This window comes from Schistocerca americana, chromosome X, assembly GCF_021461395.2.
Source record: "Schistocerca americana isolate TAMUIC-IGC-003095 chromosome X, iqSchAmer2.1, whole genome shotgun sequence".
Taxonomy (NCBI): domain Eukaryota; kingdom Metazoa; phylum Arthropoda; class Insecta; order Orthoptera; family Acrididae; genus Schistocerca; species Schistocerca americana.
In genome coordinates, this window is record NC_060130.1 from 870,566,473 (window position 1) to 870,589,386 (window position 22,914).

The 22,914-nt window shown below is 45.0% G+C and overlaps 1 protein-coding gene across 1 annotated transcript in view; it reads right to left on the reverse strand.

The window, feature by feature from the left end:
• Positions 1 to 22,914, reverse strand: part of LOC124556362 (vitellogenin-like) — a 331,070-nt gene that overhangs the window by 295,262 nt on the left and 12,894 nt on the right. The window lies entirely within an intron of this gene.

A 22,914-nucleotide genomic window follows, 5' to 3' on the forward strand; every position in this document is an offset into this window, starting at 1 on the left:
TCTGATCATCTCTGCGTTGCGGTGTCGCACGGATACGCCAGAGCACTGCAAGGCGATCTCAGGGCCGCTGGAGTCTCTGCGTCAGGTCAGACTGTACGGTTACGAGAAAGGACCTTAAGGCACAGAGGTCCTGTTCGACTACCCCACTTGTTGGCACAACGACGTCCCGCAGCCCGCCTTCAGTTCTGCCGTTCCTACGTCAACTGGTAACTTCGTCACTGGCAAAACGTCTCATTCACAGATGAGGGATGTCTTGCGAAGCCTGGACATTGAAGTAATGGAATGTCCAGCAGCGATTCCCGACCTAAACCCCATCGAGAATATGTGTAACATGCTTGATACACGTACTGGTGGTCGTCCCTGACCACCACAGACTCTCCAAGAAGTCTCATTGAAGGATGGAACCGATACCACAGGGTGACCTCCGTAGACTTATACGAAGCGCGCCACGTAGGTGTCAGGTGGTGATAAATGCTCATGGAGGGCAGACACGTTTTTGAAGCTCTCAAAGTCCAGTGAAAAGCACCCAGGATGATGATATGAATAATTATTTCTACTTTGTTTTCGACACTTGTTGGACAATTCAGTTCTTGTTATGTAAATGAATGAGTATGTAATGATGTTTTGTTATTTACTTAATTGGTGTAAAACAAAGGTATAATTTGGTAACACACCCGGTCCTCGATTGTAGCTCAGTGGCGTGTGGCAGAAGTCTAAAGTCATACTTCCCCAGTTCTTTTGAACACTTTTATTTTTTTTGCAGAATGAACTGCACTGAGAATTCAAGGAAACAATGTCTAATATGTACTATAATACACTTAAACTTACAGTCAATAAAAAATATTTTGTCCCATTTACTCATCTCTTCTATGCCTTATTTTCAGATGAACTGCGTATACTATTTACAAATTTCAGTTTTTCTTCAGCTAACAGTTATTTGAGAGTTATGAATATGAAGAGACACAGAAGTCAGCAACGATTTTCATATCTGAAATATTCGCAAGATAAACTTCAAAATGGTCAGCCAAACACGTCAGAAGTGCAGTTCCTTGACGGGAGTCTACCCTGACGTTTAGCCAGGGAAGTAAAACATTTTTTGTCTGTTGGTTGGTTGGTTGTTTGGGGGAAGAGACCAAACAGCGAGGTCATCGGTCTCATCGGATTAGGGAAGGATGGGGAAGGAAGTCGGCCGTGCCCTTTCAAAGGAACCATCCCGGCATTTGCCTGGAGAGATTTAGGGAAATCACGGAAAACCTAAATCAGGATGGCCGGACGCGGGATTGAACCGTCGTCCTTCCGAATGCGAGTCCAGTGTGCTAACCACTGCGCCACCTCGCTCAGTTTTTTGTCTGTAATAGACATACTATCGTCTGCAGACTGTAGTGTTGATCATGCAGCATTTTTACGCAAGAAGGCATTGTTTTCTCTGTATTTACGAAGAATGGTAGATTGAAAAAAGGCTTGCGTTTGTGGTAGCTCAGCGTCTCACACTCCCACACTGGGGAACCAGCAACATTGAGGCAGAGATTTAGCAAGTACTTATGACAACCTGCCTGCGTTATGACTTCAGTGTGCACCTGTGCAGTTGCCCAGCTGGACACTAGATAAAAGTGTTACCAAGTATAACGTTAGCCGGCCGGAGTGGCCGAGCGGTTCTAGGCGCTTACAATCTGGAACCGCGCGAACGCTACGGTCGCAGGTTCGAATCCTGCCTCTGGCATGGATTTGTGTGATGTCCTTAGGTTAGTTAGGTTTAAGTAGTTCTAAGTTCTAGGGGACTGATGACCTCAGAAGTTAAGTCCAACAGTGTTTAGAGCCATTTGAACCATTTTTTAAGTATAACGTTACGCAAATAAACATGTGTGGCACCGTACATAGTCTCTGCATGTTTCGAAGTGATCGTCCGATTCAGGTATCTGCCATGGCAGATGTCCACCTCTGGGTTACCCACCTGAGAGGGTATCCGGTACCGAAAGCAATGGGAAAACTTGGTCGTTACCTAGGCATGACAAATTTCCATCGCAGCCTTATGCTTCGTGCAAGTCCAAGCTCCACTCTGCGTGGTCCTCGCAGGCTCCACGGAGAGTGGTCCCACAATTTACATGTGGATTAACGACCTACAGGAGCTGTTCAAAGCGCACCAGTCAATCCTTGAGTGACTTTCATATCCTGTTGCTGGAGCCACCCTTTGGCGATCTTTTCAGACACTTTAGCCTGTTCTCTGGTACAGTTCTGCACCGGCACGTTAATGGAAATTGAGAATCCCTAATTTCTTTTCAAAAAAAGCTGAGCGAAAAACGGTGCTCTTGGCCACCGTTTTCCGCAGAGCTCCTGGCTGCCTATGAGACCATAAAATATTTCAGGTTTACGGTCGAAGGCCACGTCCTCACCATATACACCGGCGATCGTCAGCAGAAGTTCGCATTTTTGCAGCTCCGGAATAACTACCCGCCATTTCAACTAAATCGTCTTAATTCCTGCACCATCTCCGTCTGCCGACTTTTTCAGAGCTCCCGAGGAAATCCATGTGGATGTCAGTTTCTGTATGTGAGTTTCTGCAAGCAAGTCCAGTTTATCCGTCATTGATGGTAACGTGTGGTGCATTTCTACCAAGTACAACCGCAGCTCTTAGTGGTACCAAATAGAGCGGCAAGCCGCACTGTCTAGTGAAAACCGCCTCAGACGTGTGTGTATTTTCGCAGGCAATTTCATTAACTGGCAGTCATCTGTTGTTTCTCACTGTGGAAGAAACAGTGTGGAGAATCAGCGTCCAACATTTCCACGTCGTGGAACCAGCAACGTCGGGGCAGGGATTTACCGAGTACTACGGCGGCCATGTGCAATAAAAATGTTAGGCTGCGCATCTGCGTTGGCTCGGTCGGACGCTAGTTGTAGGCGCTACCACACTGACGGAAAAGAAAATCGCAACACCAGGAAATAATTAATGTAGAGTAATGAAATTTCGAGAATAGATTTATCTAGGTAACGTATTTAAGTGATAAACACTGCAAGATCACAGTTCGATGTAAGTGCGAGATAAGCCATTGCAAATGTGAAATGCTGGCACATTAATAACCGGTGTAACCAGGATGTTAAATGCAAGTACGCAAACTAGCATGCATTGCGTTTTACAGGTGGCGGATATCAGTTTGTGGGGCGGAGTTCCATTCCTGTTGCACTTCGTCAGCCAGTGAATGGACGGTTAATTGTGGATGACGCTGGAGTTGTAGTCCGATGATGTCCCATCGGTGCTCGATTGGAGACAGATCTGGCGATCTAGTAGGCCAAGGCAACTTGTTGACTCTCTGTGGAGCGTGATGGGTTGCAATATCGGCATGTGACAATGAGTTATCCTGTTGGAAACCACCCCCTAGAATGCTGTTCATGAATTGCTGCACAAAATGTCGAATCGCGAGATTGAAGTATAAATTTGTAGTCGGGCTGCGTGGCATAACCACAAGAGTGCTCCTGCTGTCATACGAAATTACACCCAAGAAAATAACTTCTGTTGTAGGTCCAGCATCTCTTGCCCGCAAACAGGTTGGTTGTAGGTCCTCAACTGGCCTCCTTCTAACCAACATATAGCCTTTACTGGCATTGAGGCGGAACCAGCTTTCATCAGAAAACACAACATTGCCCTCCAATGAGCTCTCGCTTGTCACCACTGAAGTCGCAAATGGCAGTGGTTTGGGATCAGTAGAATGTACACTACAGAGCGTCTCTTGCCCGCAAACAGGTTGGTTGTAGGTCCTCAACTGGCCTCCTTCAAACCAACATATAGTTTTTACTGGCATTGAGGCGGAACCAGCTTTCATCAGAAAACACAACATTGCCCTCCAATGAGCTCTCGCTTGTCACCACTGAAGTCGCAAAAGGCAGTGGTTTGGGATCAGTAGAATGTACACTACAGAGCGTCTCTTGCCCGCAAACAGGTTGGTTGTAGGTCCTCAACAGGCCTCCTTCTAACCAACATATAGCCTTTACTGGCATTGAGGCGGAACCAGCTTTCATCAGAAAACACAACAGATCTGCACATTGCCTCCAATGAGCTCTCGCTTGTCACCACTGAAGTCGCAAATGGCAGTGGTTTGGGATCAGTAGAATGTACACTACAGAGCGTCTCTCTCGGAGCCGTCCTTGAGGTAACCGATTTGTAACAGTTCATTGTTTCCCTATGCTGCCAACTGCCGCTCAAACTGCTGCTGGAGATGCAGTACGATGCGCCAGGGCCTTACGCCGAAGATGATAGTCTTCCCTCTCCGCAGTGCCAACTGACCGTCCAGACAGAGCCCGGTCTTCTTGCGACCGTAGATTCTCGCGACCACGGCTGCCAGAATTCATGTTCAGTGGCTACATTCCTGCTAGTCTTTCTGCAGTATCGCAGAAGGAACATCCAGCTTCTCGTAGTCCTGTTACACGACCTCATTCAAACACATTGAGGTGTCGATGATGGCGTCTTTGTCGCCTTAAAGGCATTCTTGACTAACATCAACTCACCAAGTCCAATCTCAAAGGTAACTAACGCTCATGACGGTTATAGTGTGTATTTAAAGCAAACCAAATTTACAGTCTCATATACAGGGTGTTGCAAAAAGATACGGCCAAACTTTCAGGAAACATTCCTCACGCACAAAGAAATAAAATATGTTATGTGGACATGTGTCCGGAAACGCTTACTTTCCAAGTTAGAGCTCATTTTATTACTTCTCTTCAAATCACACTAATCGTGGAATGGAAACACACAGCAACAGAACGTACCAGCGTGACTCCAAACACTTTGTTACAGGAAATGTTCAAAATGTCCTCCGTTAGCGAGGATACATGCATCCACCCTCCGTTGCATGGAATCCCTGATGCGCTGATGCAGCCCTGGAGAATGGCGTATTGTATCACAGCCGTCCACAATACGAGCACGAAGAGTCTCTACATTTGGTACCGGGGTTGCGTAGACAAGAGCTTTCAAATGCCCGCGTAAATGAAAGCCAAGAGGGTTGAGGTCAGGAGAGCGTGGAGGCCATGGAATTGGTCCGCCTCTACCAATCCATCGGTCAGCGAATCTGTTGTTGAGAAGCGTACGAACATTTCGACTGAAATGCGCAGGAGCTCCATCGTGCATGAACCACATGTTGTGTCGTACTTGTAAAGGCACATGATCTAGCAGCACAGGTAGAGTATCCCGTATGAAATCATGATAACGTGCTCCATTGAGCGTAGGTGGAAGAACAAACTAAAATGAGCTCTAACATGGAAAGTAAGCGTTTCCAGACACATGTCCACATAACATCTTTTCTTTATTTGTGTGTGAGGAATGTTTCCTGAAAGCTTGGTCGTACCTTTTTGTAACACCCTGTATGTAGGTTATTCGGGGAGTAAGGAACAATCAGTCGCGAAACCGAAACCACAGTGAAAATCCGATGAAGTTTTGCACAGGTGTGTTAGGCAGTGTCTCAAGTATGCCCGTCGATCACATTACGTCGTTCTTTTTAGTTCTGAGCACACAGGGAGCACATAAGGATACCTAGAAGAATAGTGTCTCCCACCAAGTACGAGGGCATGGTGAGAAATTTCGCCTGAAGCTATGCAGCCAACATTACATAACTGTCGTGCGTTTTCTTCTCCAAGACAATTCACAGCCGCATTCTGCAGGGGCAATAAAGATACTCCTGCATCGTTTTCAATTGGAAATGTCTGATTACCCACAATATAGCCCGTAATTTTCTCCCTCTGAGTTTCATCTCTGCTCACATGAACGCCGGCTGAGGTGGACGTGCGGTTCTAGGCACTTCAGTCCGGAACCGCGTGACTGCTACGGTCGCAGGTTCGAATCCTGCCTCGGGCATGGATGTGTTCGATGTCCTTAGGTTAGTTACGTTTAAGTAGTTCTAAGTTCTAGGGGACTGATGACCTCAGATGTTGAGTCCCATAGTGCTCAGAGCCATTTGAACGATTTGAACTCACATGAACCGCTGACTATGAAGACAACATTTTGGCATAGACAACGAGCTGTAGGCCCAGCGTAGAGAATTGGCGGAAAGCACTGGCGGCTGCCTTCTGTAACGAGGGTATGGGAAAGGTGGTACAACGCTACGAAAAATTCCTAAGGCGGATCGGCGACTATGGAGATAAGTAGCTGGAAGTTGTAGCTAACTGTTGCAAATAAAACGTTTTGATTTTCACTGTGGTTTCCATTTCCCGAGCTTTTGCTTACTTTCCGAGTAGCCCTCGTACAGTCTTTTGTGTAGATGGTGTGAAATTTTTATACACGTCATCTTTCAAATGCAGAAACACGCCTGCCAACTTCTGTTTATGTCGTTCAATCCTCCTTCTTGCTGCGATTCTTTTTCTGTCAGTTTACGTTTAAAGCTACACAAATAAATCCATGTGCTACCTTATGCAGTCTATGCGTATTTGCACCCCACACGTTCAATATCTGTAAATAGAAAAGACTATGTTAAAGGCTGATTAATTACGACATTAGACAAGCTGTCCTAACAGTTCCTTGACTAAATTAGGTACCTTACATTAACCACCAGATTGAAGCAATAGGAGGTTCTGTTTTATCACAATATCATATTTCATAATGGCAGCAGTTAACTATTTCCGCCTTCGGATCTATGAATCAGCAGTATCAGTTGACATCGTCTTCGCTCATTACCATGCAGATCCAAACCATAATTTTAATTCACATTTTTCCTGTTTCAACGTTTATCGAAGGTTGTCGAACAAGTAAGTGTAATCTGAAATCCCAGCCCTGGTGTTTACACCACTCAGTTATCTAAGCAGCTATAGAGAGTTGGAAATCACAGCAATGTCTTTTTGCCTCTACCAAATACAAAGTATCACTCATCCGGTCTGTCCGCTCTTTCTGTCTCTCTTTATCTCTTGACAAGATATCCCTTTCCAATCCTTGTGCTTCGTCTGTTTGTATCGCAATTTACGCAGGCGATGATTCCTGCTGTTTTCCACACAAGACTGTCCCTGGTGGAAACTTTTGACTTGCGGTTCATGCAGTGCTTCTTCAAAGTAAGAGATCTATCAAGTGTTACTCAGAGACTTTTGGGGTCTCATATTGTTCCAGTTCGACATCTGACCTTACTGTCTTTAATTTTCGAGTTTCTTCCCTGTGTTTCAAACGAAAAGCACACACTTGTGTCTTTGTGGGATTTGGTTTAAATTGGTTTGTGTTGTAATACTTGGAAAGATGTTTAAGGCGTTCGCGAGGGTGTTTCCCACTGATTCAAAATCTGTGTTCTGGGTGACTAGAGCTATCTCATCGCTATAAAAGAAGCTCCCGCTATTGGATGCTATGGGTTCGTCATTCACTTCCCTGTGGGAGGCTGAGGCTGTTTTCCATCTGCTACGCTGTTCTTGGAAACCAGCAAAGAACCTACGATTCTGCAAAAGAGTGGCGATGGGCCTAGTTAGGCTAACACATTTGGTCGGGTTGTAGACTTTGGATAGTAGTAGCTGGTGCGTGACAGTGTCATATGCTGCTGATAAAACGACAAATACCACTCATGTCATTTTACAAGCTTCAAACCCATCTTCTATAAACTGTGTGAGATTTAGCAACTGTCCAGCAGGCCTACAGCTTTTTCCAGGTCGTATTGTAGGTTACTGAGAACCGCCAGGATAGCCGAGAGCGCTAACGCGCTGCTTCCTGGACTCGGGTAGGCGCGCCGGCCCCAGATCGAATCCCCCCGACGGATTAACGACGACGGCCAGTGTGCCGGCCAGCCTGCATGTGTTTTTTAGGCGGTTTTCCACATCCTACTAGGTGAATACCGGGCTGGTCCCCACATCCCGCCTCATTTGCACGACTCGCAGACATTTGAAACACATTCCCACTGTTTCACTATTTACGCCAGACGCAGACAACTGCGGTACACTAATTCCGTCCCAGGGGGTATGGGGTAGCGGCAGGAAGGGCATCCAGCCACCCCTTAACGTAACCATGTCAAAGACTTCTAGGTTACTGAGGTGTAGGTAAGGGGGTCAGTTACAGATGGCAGACGATTTAAAATCAGTCTTTGCAGCTATGTGTAAAGATGACATAGTAGTGAGACTAGTCTAAAATTCTTTGGATCATTTCCTTCTTTGTCACGTTTCACCACAGAAATCACTCGGCTCTTCCACCATATCTTTGAAATTTGGCGACGGCCGCAGTGGCCGTGCGGTTCTAGGCGCTGCAGACTGGAACCGCGTGACCGCTACGGTCGCAGGTTCGAATCCTGCCTCGGGCATGGATGTGTGTGATGTCCTTAGGTTAGTTAGGTTTAACTAGTTCTAAGTTCTAGGGGACTAATGACCTCAGCAGTTGAGTCCCATAGTGCTCAGAGCCATTTGAACCATTTGAAATTTGGCTTCTGCTCTCAAAGTTGTTGAAAAGTTGGTGAACCAATTTCTTTGTGTTAAGTCAAAATGTTTAATTTGCTCTTTTCATATATCATCCAAGTGATGCTCTGTTTGACAACGTTGTGCGACATTTAAAAACAATGAGTTACGAGAAAATTGAAACAAATTCTGCGCTGTATTGCAGTTCACTATCACTCGATAAGAGGTATCTAAATTTAGCAGGAGTAATGGAGAGATGGAAGATGGAATGATTCTTTGGGGTATTTTGTGAAGCTATTTGGTTCAGGTGGGTTGCGTTGTGGCGATATGGATAATGTGGGAGGATGGTTGACAGGAAAACAGAGAATTCGGGACATAAATACACTACTGGCCACTAAAATTGTTACAGCACGAAGATGACGTGCTGCAGACGCGAATTTTAACCGGCAAGAAGAAGATCCTGTGATATGCAAATGATTAGCTTTTCTCAGCATTCACACAAGGTTGGCGCCGCTGGCGACACCTGGAACGTGCTGACATGAGGAAAGTTTCCAACCGATTTCTCATACACAAACAGCAGCTGACCGGCGTTGCCTGGTGAAATGTTGTTGTGATGCCTCGTGCATGGAAGAGAAATGCGTACCACCACGTTTCCGACTTCGATAAAGGTCGGATTGTAGTCTATCGCGATTGCGGTTTATCGTATCGCGACATTGCTGCTGCTCGCGTTAGTCGAGATCCAATGACTGTTAGCAGAATATGGAATCGTTGGGTTCAGGAGGGTAATACGGAACGCCGTGCTGGATCCCAACGGCCTCGTATCAATAGCAGTCGAGATGACAGGCATCTTATCTGCATGGCTGTAACGGATTGTGCAGCCACGTCTCGATCCCTGAGTCAACAGATGGGGACGTTTGCAAAACAACAACCATCTGCTCGAACAGTTCGACGACGTTTGCAGCAGCATGGACTATCAGCTCGGGGACCATGGCTGTGGTTACCCTGGAGCGCCTTCTATGGCGTACGTAACGACAAATCTGGGTGTACGAATGGCAAAACGTCATTTTTTCGGATGAATCCAGGTTCTGTTTACAGCATCATGATGGTCGCATCCGTGTTTGGCGACATCGCGGTGAACGCACATTGGAAGCGTGTATTCGTCATCGCCATACTGGGGTATCACCCGGCGTGATGGTATGGAGTGTCATTGGTTACACGTATCGGTCACCTCTTGTTCGCATTGACGGCACTTTGAACAGTGGACGTTACATTTCAGATGTGTTACGACCCGTGGCTCTACCCTTCATTCGATCCCAGCAAAACCCCACATTTCAGCAGGATAATGCACGTCCGCATGTTGCAGGACCTGTACGGGCCTTTCTGGATACAGAAAATGTTCGACTGCTGCCCTGGCCAGCACATTCTCCAGATCTCTCACCAGTCAATGGTGGCCGAGCAACTGGCTCATCACAATACGCCAAGCACTACTTTTGATGAACTGTGGTATCGTGTTGAAGCTGCATGGGCAGCTGTGCCTGTACACGCCATCCATGCTCTGTTTGACTCGATGCCCAGGCGTATCAAGGCTGTTGTTACGGCCAGAGGTGGTTGTTCTGGATACTGATTTCTCAGGATCTATGCACTCAAATTGCGTGGAAATGTAATCACATGTCAGTTCTAGTATAATAGAGAGTGATTCAAAAAGAACACCACAACTTTAAAAATGTGTATTTAATGAAAGAAACACAATATAACCTTCTGTTATACATCATTACAAAGAGTATTTAAAAAGGTTTCTTTTCACTCAAAAACAAGTTCAGAGATGTTCAATATGGTCCCCTCCAGACACACGAGCAATATCAACCCGATACTCCAACTCGTTCCACACTCTCTGTAGCATATCAGGCGTAACAGTTTGGATAGCTGCTGTTATTTCTCGTTTCAAATTATCAATGGTGGCTGGGAGAGGTGGCCGAAACACCATATCCTTAACATACCCCCATAAGAAAAAATCGCAGGGGGTAAGATCAGGGCTTCTTGGAGGCCAGTGCTGAAGTGCTCTGTCACGGGCTGCCTGGCGGCCGATCCATCGCCTAGGGTAGTTGACGTTCAGGTAGTTACGGACAGATAAGTGCCAATGTGGTGGCGCTCCATCCTGCTGAAATATGAATTGTTGCGCTTTTTGTTCGAGCTGAGGGAACAGCCAATTCTCTAGCATCTCCAGATACTGTAGTCAAGTTACAGTAGCACCTTCGAAGAAAAAGGGACCAAAAACTTTATTGGTTGAAATGGCGAACAAATATACAACTAAATGAAACTTTATAGCTCCCTTAATTCGCCGACAGATAGTGCTTAGCTCTGCCTTTTGTCATTGCAGAGTTTTAAATTCCTAAAGTTGTGGTATTCTTTTTGAATCACACTGTATATTTGTCCAATGAATACCCGTTTATCATCTGCGTTTCTTCTTGGTGTAGCAATTTTAATGGCCAGTAGTGTAGCTACGATGGGGGCCAGGCCAAGGTCAAGGCGATGAAAGAAAAGGAAGCGATGGGGACGGAGGGAAGCCCTGATGTCGGAAAGGTGTAGGGAGGAGCGGGTTGAAATGGAAATGGAAATTTGCGGGAAGTTCCTATGGGATAAAGCTGCTGAGGTGATCGATCCCTGGGCTTACACACTACTTATGCTGACTTAAACTAACTTACGCTAAGGACAACACACACACCCATGCCCGCGGGACGAGTTAAATCTTCGACGGGGTGAGCCGAGCGAACCGTGTCAAGGCGCCTTTGACCGCGCGGCTACCCATCGCGGTGAGGAGCGTGTTGAATTTTATAAAAGGTATGCCTGACAGGGTGGATCCAAGAGCAAGTTGACGGTGTTTCGCCATTTCTTTAACAGGTTAAATACTGGAGAAACCTTCTCTCCTTTAAACCCAGGATCTGCTCCAAAGGCATGCTAATTGTGTACTGGACCCATTTTCTTTCCGGCGTTCGTTCTTCTCCTTGTAACGAGCTGTTACCTTACTCCATGCATTGTGTTCCGGGCATGCATTAGTTAGTCAGTACGGTTTCTTTCGACTGTCTGTTAGAAAATATCATACACTCCAGGAAATTGAAATAAGAACACCGTGAATTCATTGTCCCAGGAAGGGGAAACTTTATTGACACATTCCTGGGGTCAGATACATCACATGATCACACTGACAGAACCACAGGCACATAGACACAGGCAACAGAGCATGCACAATGTCGGCACTAGTACAGTGTATATCCACCTTTCGCACCAATGCAGGCTGCTATTCTCCCATGGAGACGATCGTAGAGATGCTGGATGTAGTCCTGTGGAACGGCTTGCCATGCCATTTCCACCTGGCGCCTCAGTTGGACCAGCGTTCGAGCTGGACGTGCAGACCGCGTGAGACGACGCTTCAACCAGTCCCAAACATGCTCAATGGGGGACAGATCCGGAGATCTTGCTGGCCAGGGTAGTTGACTTACACCTTCTAGAGCACGTTGGGTGGCATGGGATACATGCGGCCGTGCACTGTCCTGTTGGAACAGCAAGTTCCCTTGCCGGTCTAGGAATGGTAGAACGATGGGTTCGATGACGGTTTGGATGTACCGTGCACTATTCAGTGTCCCCTCGACGATCACCAGTGGTGTACGGCCAGTGTAGGAGATCGCTCCCCACACCATGATGCCGAGTGTTGGCCCTGTGTGCCTCGGTCGTATGCAGTCCTGATTGTGGCGCTCACCTGCACGGCGCCAAACACGCATACGACCATCATTGGCACCAAGGCAGAAGCGACTCTCATCGCTGAAGACGACACGTCTCCATTCGTCCCTCCATTCACGCCTGTCGCGACACCACTGGAGGCGGGCTGCACGATGTTGGGGCGTGAGCGGAAGACAGCCTAACGGTGTGCGGGACCGTAGCCCAGCTTCATGGAGACGGTTGCGAATGGTCCTCGCCGATACCCCAGGAGCAACAGTGTCCCTAATTTGCTGGGAAGTGGCGGTGCGGTCCCCTACGGCACTGCGTAGGATCCTACGGTCTTGGCGTGCATCCGTGCGTCGCTGCGGTCCGGTCCCAGGTCGACGGGCACGTGCACCTTCCGCCGACCACTGGCGATAACATAGATGTACTGTGGAGACCTCAAGCCCCACGTGTTGAGCAATTCGGCGGTACGTCCACCCGGCCTCCCGCATGCCCACTATACGCCCTCGCTCAAAGTCCGTCAACTGCACATACGGTTCACGTCCACGCTGTCGCGGCATGCTACCAGTGTTAAAGACTGCGATGGAGCTCCGTATGCCACGGCAAACTGGCTGACACTGACGGCGGCGGTGCACAAATGCTGCGCAGCTAGCGCCATTCGACGGCCAACACCGCGGTTCCTGGTGTGTCCGCTGTGCCGTGCGTGTGATCATTGCTTGTACAGCCCTCTCGCAGTGTCCGGAGCAAGTATGGTGGGTCTGACACACCGGTGTCAATGTGTTCTTTTTTCCATTTCCAGGAGTGTATGTTGCATTGAAGAAGTCAGATTTCCCCACAACAAGCAATGCCTCGCTGACAGGTGTGCCGTGAGGCTGTTGCCTGCCTTCTAGTATTAAAGACTCATCAATTGGGAATTCTAGTAGGACATGGTCAGGTGAAACCAATAACTCCGCAACCGCAGAATGATTTCTCCGTTCTTCAGGTCCTATACAGATATTTCAGATACGAACAAGACTAAAGCTGGTTTCATGAACCATTTGCAGTTTCTCCGAGACATTTGTGAAGACACAGTATTTTCACCTTTCAGAGGTAGAGGAGTTCCATATCTCTAGCCGTAAATCTGTAACACGCTCTCTGGTGGAGAAGTTATCATCTTCTCAGCCCCAAGTTTTCCGCTTGCTGCATGTGACTTGTTTTTTCCATCTATCAATTGCTGCGCTTTCTATGACGTTATATAGCTAGACTTTTGAGGTATGATGGAAAATTTATATAGTCTACACCATTTCTCACCCATGTCGTGCAGAATTTTCATGTTATTTTCTGCTGCTACCTTCGGCTTCCAGCAGGGGGTCATCAACATACACAGTTACGAGCAATGTTTCAGAGTTTTCATGCAGACTTATCAAAAGAGTTTCGAGACTGAGTCCTGAAGAAGTCTTTGGTAATTGTTTTTAACAGACTCTTGTTGCGGCTTCAAAGAAAACAGTAGCTTCTCCGCACGTACAGTAATGTAAAACTTATTATTGCAGTTTACCTGGACAGTTACGATGCCTCAGTCGAGTACACAAAGAGGGTCACCAAAGCTTGCCATAGACACCATATAAATCAGTGATAATAGTGACGACATACTGGGCCTCTGAATCGTGCATCAGCTCTAAAGAGTGGTTAATAGCATCATCAGTATGTTTCTTCTTTCTAGAGTCACGTTGTACGTTACTTGTATTAGTTGTCCCTTGTTTAGCATTTTTTCAAGAATTTTTCCAAATCAACTTAAAAGGTAGATTGGTCTAAAAGATTTTGGTTTTCGGTAGGATATTTATGCCTCGTCGTATTCAAGATTATTCCCTCTGCAGATTTCGATATGTTCGGAAATTTTCTTTGGGTAAGGAACTCATTGAATAGCTCGTGTAAGCGGGGAGCAATGGCTGATATTATATACTGTAATATTTCGGCAGAAATTTGATTTGGACCTGATGCCTTATTAAATTTCAAAGTGATTAACGTCGTCTCCAGGGCCTCTTGAAAAAAAACCTGAATTAACATCCTGACTGTTTTCGTACCCATTGTGAGTTACCGGTTGAGCTGATTTCCATATCCCTAAGATGCTGTAAGTACAATCCCTGGTGACCTACAGAGAAGGAAGTTACCCATAAGATCATGCAAATTTAAGAAAATACAGTGTCACGCAATGGAAACGTCTTATTGAATAATAACTATTGCGTGTGGTCCAAACAAGCATAAAAATAGGGGTACCACACAACACACTGATATATTAATTCAGGAGCTCATCCATCTACAACAGGAACAGGCGGTCGCTGTAACAGTTTGGTTTATTACAGTAAAGCATTAACATTTAATAACAGGAGAAGCGAGTGTAATTGTGAAATATAACCTTGGCACAGGAGGGTGAACACAGTAAAAGCATCATCATGAATATAGTGGTTTAAAGGAAGAACACAGAAAAATAAGTACGGAAATCAGTAAACTCGCCAAAGTGTATCATAGGAACAACAAGCTGGATGCGTACGCTAAAACTGTGCAGTTATCCCCTGATGAATGTTAACTTGCAACACGTTCCCCTCGACTCAATTACTGCATCGCCAGCTCATTCTTACGACTCTCATACAGCGTGAATGGGGAAGACGGTGACAGTAATGGCTGGAAATTCTGCGTCCAGCTTGCTCTCTGTACTCGTACTGAAATGGAGAATCCTTCTGTACGATAGCAAGCCTCGTCTCGTCAGTTACCTGGCAGCAAGTATTTACTCTTTGATCGTCTGTCTGCCAGTCTTTACTCATTGAACTTCCACCAGAAAATGTCCTCTGACTTCTGAAAATCGGTTGTTGCTGCTAGTGTAGGAATCTCGTCAGCCAATTGCAGCAGATCTTGCAAGTTTTTGTCGGTAAGTTAAACAATCTCTCACTCCCACACATTTTATCATGATCAACCAATAGTGACCTGGCATGGGAAAGATATCTCGCACTCAATGTTCAAATGTGTGGTAATTCCTAAGGGACCAAACTACTTAGGTCAACGGTCCCCAGACTTACACACTACTTAAACTAACTTTTGCTAAGAACAACACGCACACCCATGCCCGAGGGAGGACTCGAACATCTGGCGGGAGGGGCCCCGAAGTCCGCAACATGACGCCTCTAACCGCGCGGCCACTCCGCGCGGCTCTCGCACTCCATAACAGTTTTCTAACCCACGCGTACTGAATGGTGTACAGGAAGGAAAACAAAGGAATGCACGCGTTATACAGAAATAGTTATTGTGAGCCAATCAGAGAGCCTGTTTCAAGGATTTTAAATTAACATTATTTCGTGTCGAAATGGCATAGTAACGGCAGTTCCATGCTTTACCCATTTTGGCATCTCCACCTGGCTACACACGCTATGCTTCCGAAAAAAAGTTTCTTAGGCATCGTACAATAGAGTTCTGCGATAGATAGGCCACTTCTTGGGCTGACCGGTGTGTAGCGATGAGCCAAAGCGAATTCTGCATTGTCTACCCGCGCTGTAGGACTGCTCTCAGCTCTGACAACATTTGCAGCCCCTCCCGGTCCTCTTAATTAAACTTCTATATCGCCTGAGCCAGCTAGAAAGGTTTGAAGGCTGCAGAAAAGTAACAAGCCCGTGAGCTTAATAAAAGGAACGGAAGAGAAGAAGTAATTAGCTGGACAGTCACTGGCAGTATTGCTGTTATGATACAGTGTTAAAGGACTGACTAAACTGACCATGGGGGCGTGCATATAACTGTATATATTACACTTTGGGAATAAGCTGCCATTTAACGCCGCCAGTAAGATATCTCCTCAACAACTTGAGATAATTAGTGTGTTTTTTCTTTTACATCAGGCAATAGCACTTTCAATAACAGTTCGAGTTACTCGTACCGACCAATAGACAGATCACCATTATCAATTGCTGCTGAGAGAACTACAGGTTACCTTATCTTATGGATCACCATTTTGTACGGCGTTCCCCATAGATTGATCTGCAGTTGTTCACAAACAAATTTTTCCTACACAATTATTTTTAAGAAATACAATACGGTTTTGAAAGCGTAGTTTAGCTCCCTGTGATTTACAGGTAATACTGCCCTGCTACTTGACACGAGACTTGTCTGACACCCTCAGTGGCTCTTCTCCTCAGCTGAGTAAGCCCACTCCCCAGATGGTACTTTCTGGAGCCACAACTCTCCTTTCACCAGGAATTTCGACGGTCATTGTTTCAGTTAGACTCTCTGTGATAAGTACAGTCTTCTATTCGATATTTTCCTCTGCCGTTTATTACTTATGGATCGGCATACACTTGGCTTAACAGCTCCCAGTTTACCCTTTGGAAATTTTTAATTTTTTTCCTGAGAGGTATTGTGAAACTGTATCTCAGCTATTGTCTGCAGATATAGGACGAAATGAAACCGGATGTAATCAATTGTGGGTAGACTTTGAGTCCCTTGCAAATATCATATATGAAAGAAATTCAATAATTAAAGAGACAAACTCGTGTAGAAAAAAACTCTGTTTCTATAAACTGAGTCTTTTGCTATTTCTCAATATTAACATGCCTGTCCCAACTATCAGGTAGTTTTTTTTTGTATACATGACGCAAAGAGTCTTTGTCTTGTTGTTTGACCAACTTTCCCATAAATTCTGTGACCTCATCGTTGTTGCTGATCTTTTTTCCACATTACGCCTCACTGAGTGGACCACACAAATGAAAATCTGAAGCAGCCAAATCTGGAATATAGGGAGGATGAGGTAATATCTCCTAACCCATTTTGTCAATGATTTCTTGGGTCAGCTGGGCGGTATGAGGGCGAACATGTCGTGTAGCAATATCAAGCCTTTTCTTCGAGATCCGCGACTTTTTTCTCTCAATAGTGACTTTACTTTGTTCAGCAGCATGTCTCATTAGTAAATGCTGTTTATTCTACGCAGTTCTTTCAGTTGATCACAAAAGATCATCCTGCTGATGCTGAATTTCTTTCGGACAGATGAACTGGTCTCCATTCCATGCTTTATCTTTCAAACTCTGCTCGAAAATGGTCAACCCACATTTCATCACACGTTAAAATCTTGTTTAGAAATTTGCTGCTTCCCTTTGGTAGCGTTCTTTGAAGTCTGTACACACTCTGAGTCCTGTTTCCATGTGTTGTTGCATTAACTCTTTCGGGATTCACCTTGCACTCGTTTTCCTGTACTTGAGCTTGTTACTTATAACCTTAAGAACTGTAACAACACTTACTGCAACTTTTTTGCCGTGTTTTCAACTGTAACACGTTGATATTCGGGAATAATGTCGTTAGTGAGGGTTTCAAGCGAAGAAATTGACTCTTCAACAGACCGATCAGGACGTTGCTCGCCAGGCCCTTGAACTGTTCTACCCACTGCCACTAATGTGGAAACTTCAAGCTGACACGCCATCGTTAAATGCAATATTGAGGCTATAAACTAAACAATTTATATCCGTCAGCTGATCTCACCTCGTCCCTGTGATGTCAACCTTAAGTTGTGAAAGTACAAAACTCCTCCTACAAACTGTTTCATTTATACACAAATTTGTCTCTCTCATTACTGGATGTTCCTTGTAGATATATTCGTGATGGTAATGACAATTTTTGACCGTGCTCCAGTAAGTCGGTAATGATACAGCACATTTGATCTCAGTTAAATAAAAGTAACGTAGAGTGGAAAGCTATACCTGTAGACAGACTAGAATATTCTTCATTAAACTACCGAAATTTAATATGCTGTTGAAATATGGAACTTCAAGTTAGTGCTCTATGAACGTTTGCTATGGCGCTTTGCTATTCTGCAGCCGAGTATGCATGTCTAGTTTGGTACAATTCAACACATGCCAAACAGGAGGACATAGCTCTCAGTGACATCTGCAGGATCGTAACAGATTCCTTGAAATACACTCCAGTCGAATGGCTTTATCACCTCAAAATAGAAACACCTTCTGGTCGAAGAGAAACAACTGAGAATGAAGAAAGAAAGAAAGTGGAGGAGAAGAGAAAGCATCCTCTGTATAGGCAGCAACTGCACCCGCAACGACTGAAGTCTAGGGGAAGATTCCTTAGAAAATCGACGGCACTTGAAACTACTATTGAAAAATGTAGGCTACAAGTATGGAGGGCTACGACTTACCTTCGCCCTGAATGGAAAAGAGTTCCAGAATCTCTAACTCCTGGCTGTGAAGAGAAATCGACGACTTAGAAATCCCTGAACAGATTGAGATCTGGAGGTGACAGATCAAAAGTTAATTTGGCAAGACGGGCAACACTGATCGAGATTATATTCAGTATGAGTGTGGAGAATACCAGACTGTTCATGATATACTTCGGTACCGACTGTGTTCAGCCTCCTGCACAGAAGATGATCTTCAACAAGGAACATTCAAGACCACTGGCTGCAATGCACTACAGATGAGTAGCCCCAGCAATTGACAGTCAGTGCAAGGATGCCAACGGTAATTGTTGTTGATGTGTCATTGTCGATGACAAGACCTGTTGCTTTGCCTGAGAGTGGTGAAGTATATACCAGACATAACCTCGCAATTCATGGAATAAACACATTATTGGACTACCTAGCTGTCCATAGTAAACTTGAATTTGTGGCACTGATTGCATTTTCATCACTTTATGAAATTGTTTCACCTTTTACACGAGATTTTGACATAATAAAATCAAAGCTTCAGCAGCTAGAAGAATTTGATAAGACATGTGTTGAAACAGCTCTTCATGGAGTAAATAGACTTATATTGAGTGAATGGGGAACACACCTTGCCAGGTTGTGCTTGTTACTGATGGCAGCCCTGGTGTAGGACCATTATCTTTGAAGCATTCACTGAGCACTTTGGGACAACGAGGTTTTGCTACACCGTTCCCGTTGCCATTTTCGTTTCCATGTAAACTGAGTGTCATGTGCATTGCTCCGCCTGATGATCCATCATTACAGTTAGGCCTTCCTCTGTATAGTCGTCTTGTTGAATTGGCAGGTCTTGATAGCTGTGTTCATGTACCTGAAGCAACACTTACTATCTCTTCAGTTCAGGCAATGCTCCAGAAACTGGCAGAAGCAAATTTTGCATCCTTTCAGGGCACAATGAAGTGTGGCAATTTGGGTTCCCGCAATATTCTCTCACCTGCCCCTCAGTCTTTCAACAAAGCTACTGATTTTGAGTATATCAAAAGGAATATATCAGATACTATTGACGTATGCGGATTTATTGATGTTGCTGATGTTGGAAGCCCTATGGCTATTTCATGTCATCTGGTGCTACCTCGCCGGCCGCTGGTGGCCGAGCGGTTCTAGGCGCGTCAGTCCGGAACCGCGCGACTGCTACGGTCGCAGGTTCGAATCCTGCCTCGGGCATGGATGTGTGTGATGTCTTTAGGTTAGTTAGGATTAAGTAGTTCTAAGTTCTAGGGGACTGATGACCTTACAAGGGAACCTCCCCATCGCATCCCCCTCAGATTTAGTTATAAGTTGGCACAGTGGATAGGCCTTGAAAATCTAAACACAGATCAATTGAGAAAACAGGAAGAAGTTGTGTGGAACTGTGAAAAAATAAGCAAAATATACAAACTGAGTAGTTCATGGCAACATATGCAACATCAAGGACCCTAGGATCTCAGGAGCGCCATGGTCTCGTGGTAACGTGAGCAGCTACGGAACGAAAGGTCCATAGTTCAAATCTTCCATTGAGTGAAACTTTTTATTTTCAGTTTATGTGACAAACTCTTATGTTTTCATCACTTTTTTGGGAGTGATTATCACATCCACAAGAAAACCTAAATCGGGCAAGGTAGAAGAATCGCCAAGTGTACAAGTTAGGTGGGTCGATAACATATTCCTGTCATGTGGCGCACATGCCGTCACCAGTGTCGTATAGAATATATCAAATGTGTTTTCCTGTGGAGGAATCGGTTGATCTATGACCTTGCGATCAAATGTTTTCGGTTCCCATTGGAGAGGCACGTCCTTTCGTCTACTAATCGCACGGTTTTGCGATGCGGTCGCAAAACACAGACACTAAACTTATTACAGTGAACAGAGACGTCAATGAACGAACTGACAGATAATAACTATGCAAAAATAAATAAAGTAAAATTTTCACTCCAGGGAAGACTTGAACCAATGACCTCTCATTCTGCAGCTGCTCACGCTACCACGGGACCACGGCGCTCCTGAGGTTACATTGTGCATGATGTTGCCTATGTGGCCATGGACTATCCACTTTGTATAGTTTGCTTATTTTTTCACAGTTCCACACAACTTCTTCCTGTTTTCTCAATTGATCTGTGTTTAGTTTTTCAAGGCCTATCCACTGTGCCAACTTATAACTAAATCTGAGGGGGGTGCGATGGGGAGGTTCCCTTGTAAGGTCATCAGTCCCCTAGAACACAGACACTAAACTTATTACAGTGAACAGAGACGTCAATGAACGAACTGACAGATAATAACTATGCAAAAATAAATAAAGTAAAATTTTCACTCCAGGGAAGACTTGAATCAATGACCTCTCATTCTGCAGCTGCTCACGCTACCACGGGACCACGGCGCTCCTGAGCTTACATTGTGCATGATGTTGCCTATGTGGCCATGGACTACTCACTTTGGATATTTTGCTTGTTTTTTCACAGTTCCACACAACTTCTTCCTGTTTTCTCAATTGATCTGTGTTCAGTTTATCAAGGCCTATCCACTGTGCCAACTTATAACTAAATCTGAGGGGGGTGCGATGGGGAGGTTCCCTTGTTAGAAGTTAAGTCCAATAGTGCTCAGAACCATTTGAACCATTTTTTTGGTGCTACCTCATGGTTCAGGGAAATTGGAGGAGGCAGATGGTATTTCCTCTGTCATGAAGTCAGAAGGAGACTCTGATGATGATTCAGGTGTAGATGAAGGAAACGTCGCCTCATTTTGTGTACTACTTCATGGTGCACTTAAAGTGGAAAACATGGCTGCCTTGTGTCTTTTAGCCAAGGACTGGTTTGGCTTTGTTGACTCTTGGGCTGACAGCAAGAAGAAATCAAATTTAATGTTAACAGTGTTGGAACCTGGAACGAATGTCGTGCCATGGCTGGGAAATTTAAATAACTTAGGTTCTTTGGAAGATTTTCGCTCAGTCAATGGTGAGGAAGATCCGCCACCGCAGTTTCCAGTTCGTCCTCTAGAAAAAAGAAGTTACTCACAAAATTGTGTGGTTTGGATAAGGCAGGCAGGATTACAGTCTGATATACAAAAGGTCTTGCGGCATGCTCGCAAACTTCCAGACAAAACACAACAGTTTTATAAGGAGTTAAACAGGTTGAAAAGAGCTGCAATATCATTTGGATTCATTGAACATCAATTGCCACAATGAAATTTTCACTCTGCAGCGGAGTGTGCGCTGATGTGAAACTTCCTGGAAGATTAAAACTGAGCGCCGGGCCGAGAATGGGACTCGGGACCTTTGCCTTTCGCGGGCAAGTCTTCTACCGACTTTTTTGAGGACTGTCGAGTCGTTTTACAAATAAGTCAAAATGTTTTTCGGGCTAGATCGAATCAGCGATCTATGGGCATCATCTAGTAAAATTCGACAGGGTGACACTCTAAAAACTTTTTATTCATAACCAATTTTTTTGTTTTACTGCTTTTTATTGGCAATTGCCTCGACCACTTTCTTGTTTTTTTATTTTCTTATTTATTTTTTCTAGTTTCTATTTTTTATTTTATTTGTCCCTTTTTATTTTTTTTATTTCCTTACTGCTTACTTTTGTTAATTGAAAAAAAGAAGTGAGAGAGGTTTTGTTTGCTTGGTGGCATAAATGATTACGGCATTTCTTCTACCTCTTGCATACGATAACGGAACAGTAAATTAAAAACAAACGCATCGCCTGGGAATCGAACACAGGCCGCATACTAAGCTACCCAAGCACTACTCACGACGCGTCCTCACAGACTTACTTCCGCCAGTACCTCGTCTCCTACCTGCCAAACTTCACGTAAGCTCTCCTGCAAAACCTACAGAACTAGCTCTCCTGGAAGAAAGGATATGGCGGAGACATGGCATAGCCACAGCGTGGGGCATGTTTCCAGAATGAAATTTTCACTCTGCGGCGGAGTGTGCGCTGAAATGAAACTTCTTGGCAAGTTAAAACTGTGTGCTGGACCAAGACTTGAACTTTGGGCTTTGCCATTCCCGGCAACTGCTCTACCGGTAGAGGCAAAGGTCCCAAGTTCGAGTCTCGGTTCAGCACACGGTTTTAATCTGCCAAAATGTTTCGACATAAAATGCATTGGAAGTGACCAAGTTTTGGGCAAAAGAAATATGGCCATGACTGTATATAATATGTATGTTTCTGATACGAAAATAAGTAAATAGAATGTGTTATTTTAAATACTATCAATGAAATAGTCCATTTATGTGTTTCAAAACTGTTGTGTACATAGTTCCGCATAGTCATTGCGTACACAACTTTCCCAATAGAGCGCGCCCCGCTAAGCACAACAGCGCAGGCGCAGCGCTCGTCCGTCTCCGCACTACGAGATGGCGCTGTCTTAGAGACGGACCAAATTCTGCTTCCGCCGATCCACGTATTAATATGTAACGCAGCCAATGAGATTGCAGCTAACGTAGAACCTTTTCTCCTCGCGGATCACACTCACGCAGTGATACATGAACGGGCGAGGTATTATAACGAGTGTACAGACCATTAGTCTGCATTAGTCTGTAGTCAAGTTTCAGTCTGCGCCTAATAAGATTATCATATTCCTGTAAATAGCCATGAAGAGAAATGTATAGACACTTTGTCAAGTATCTGAGATATGTGAGAATCAGATTAACGTACCAATACCAAAGGAACTTC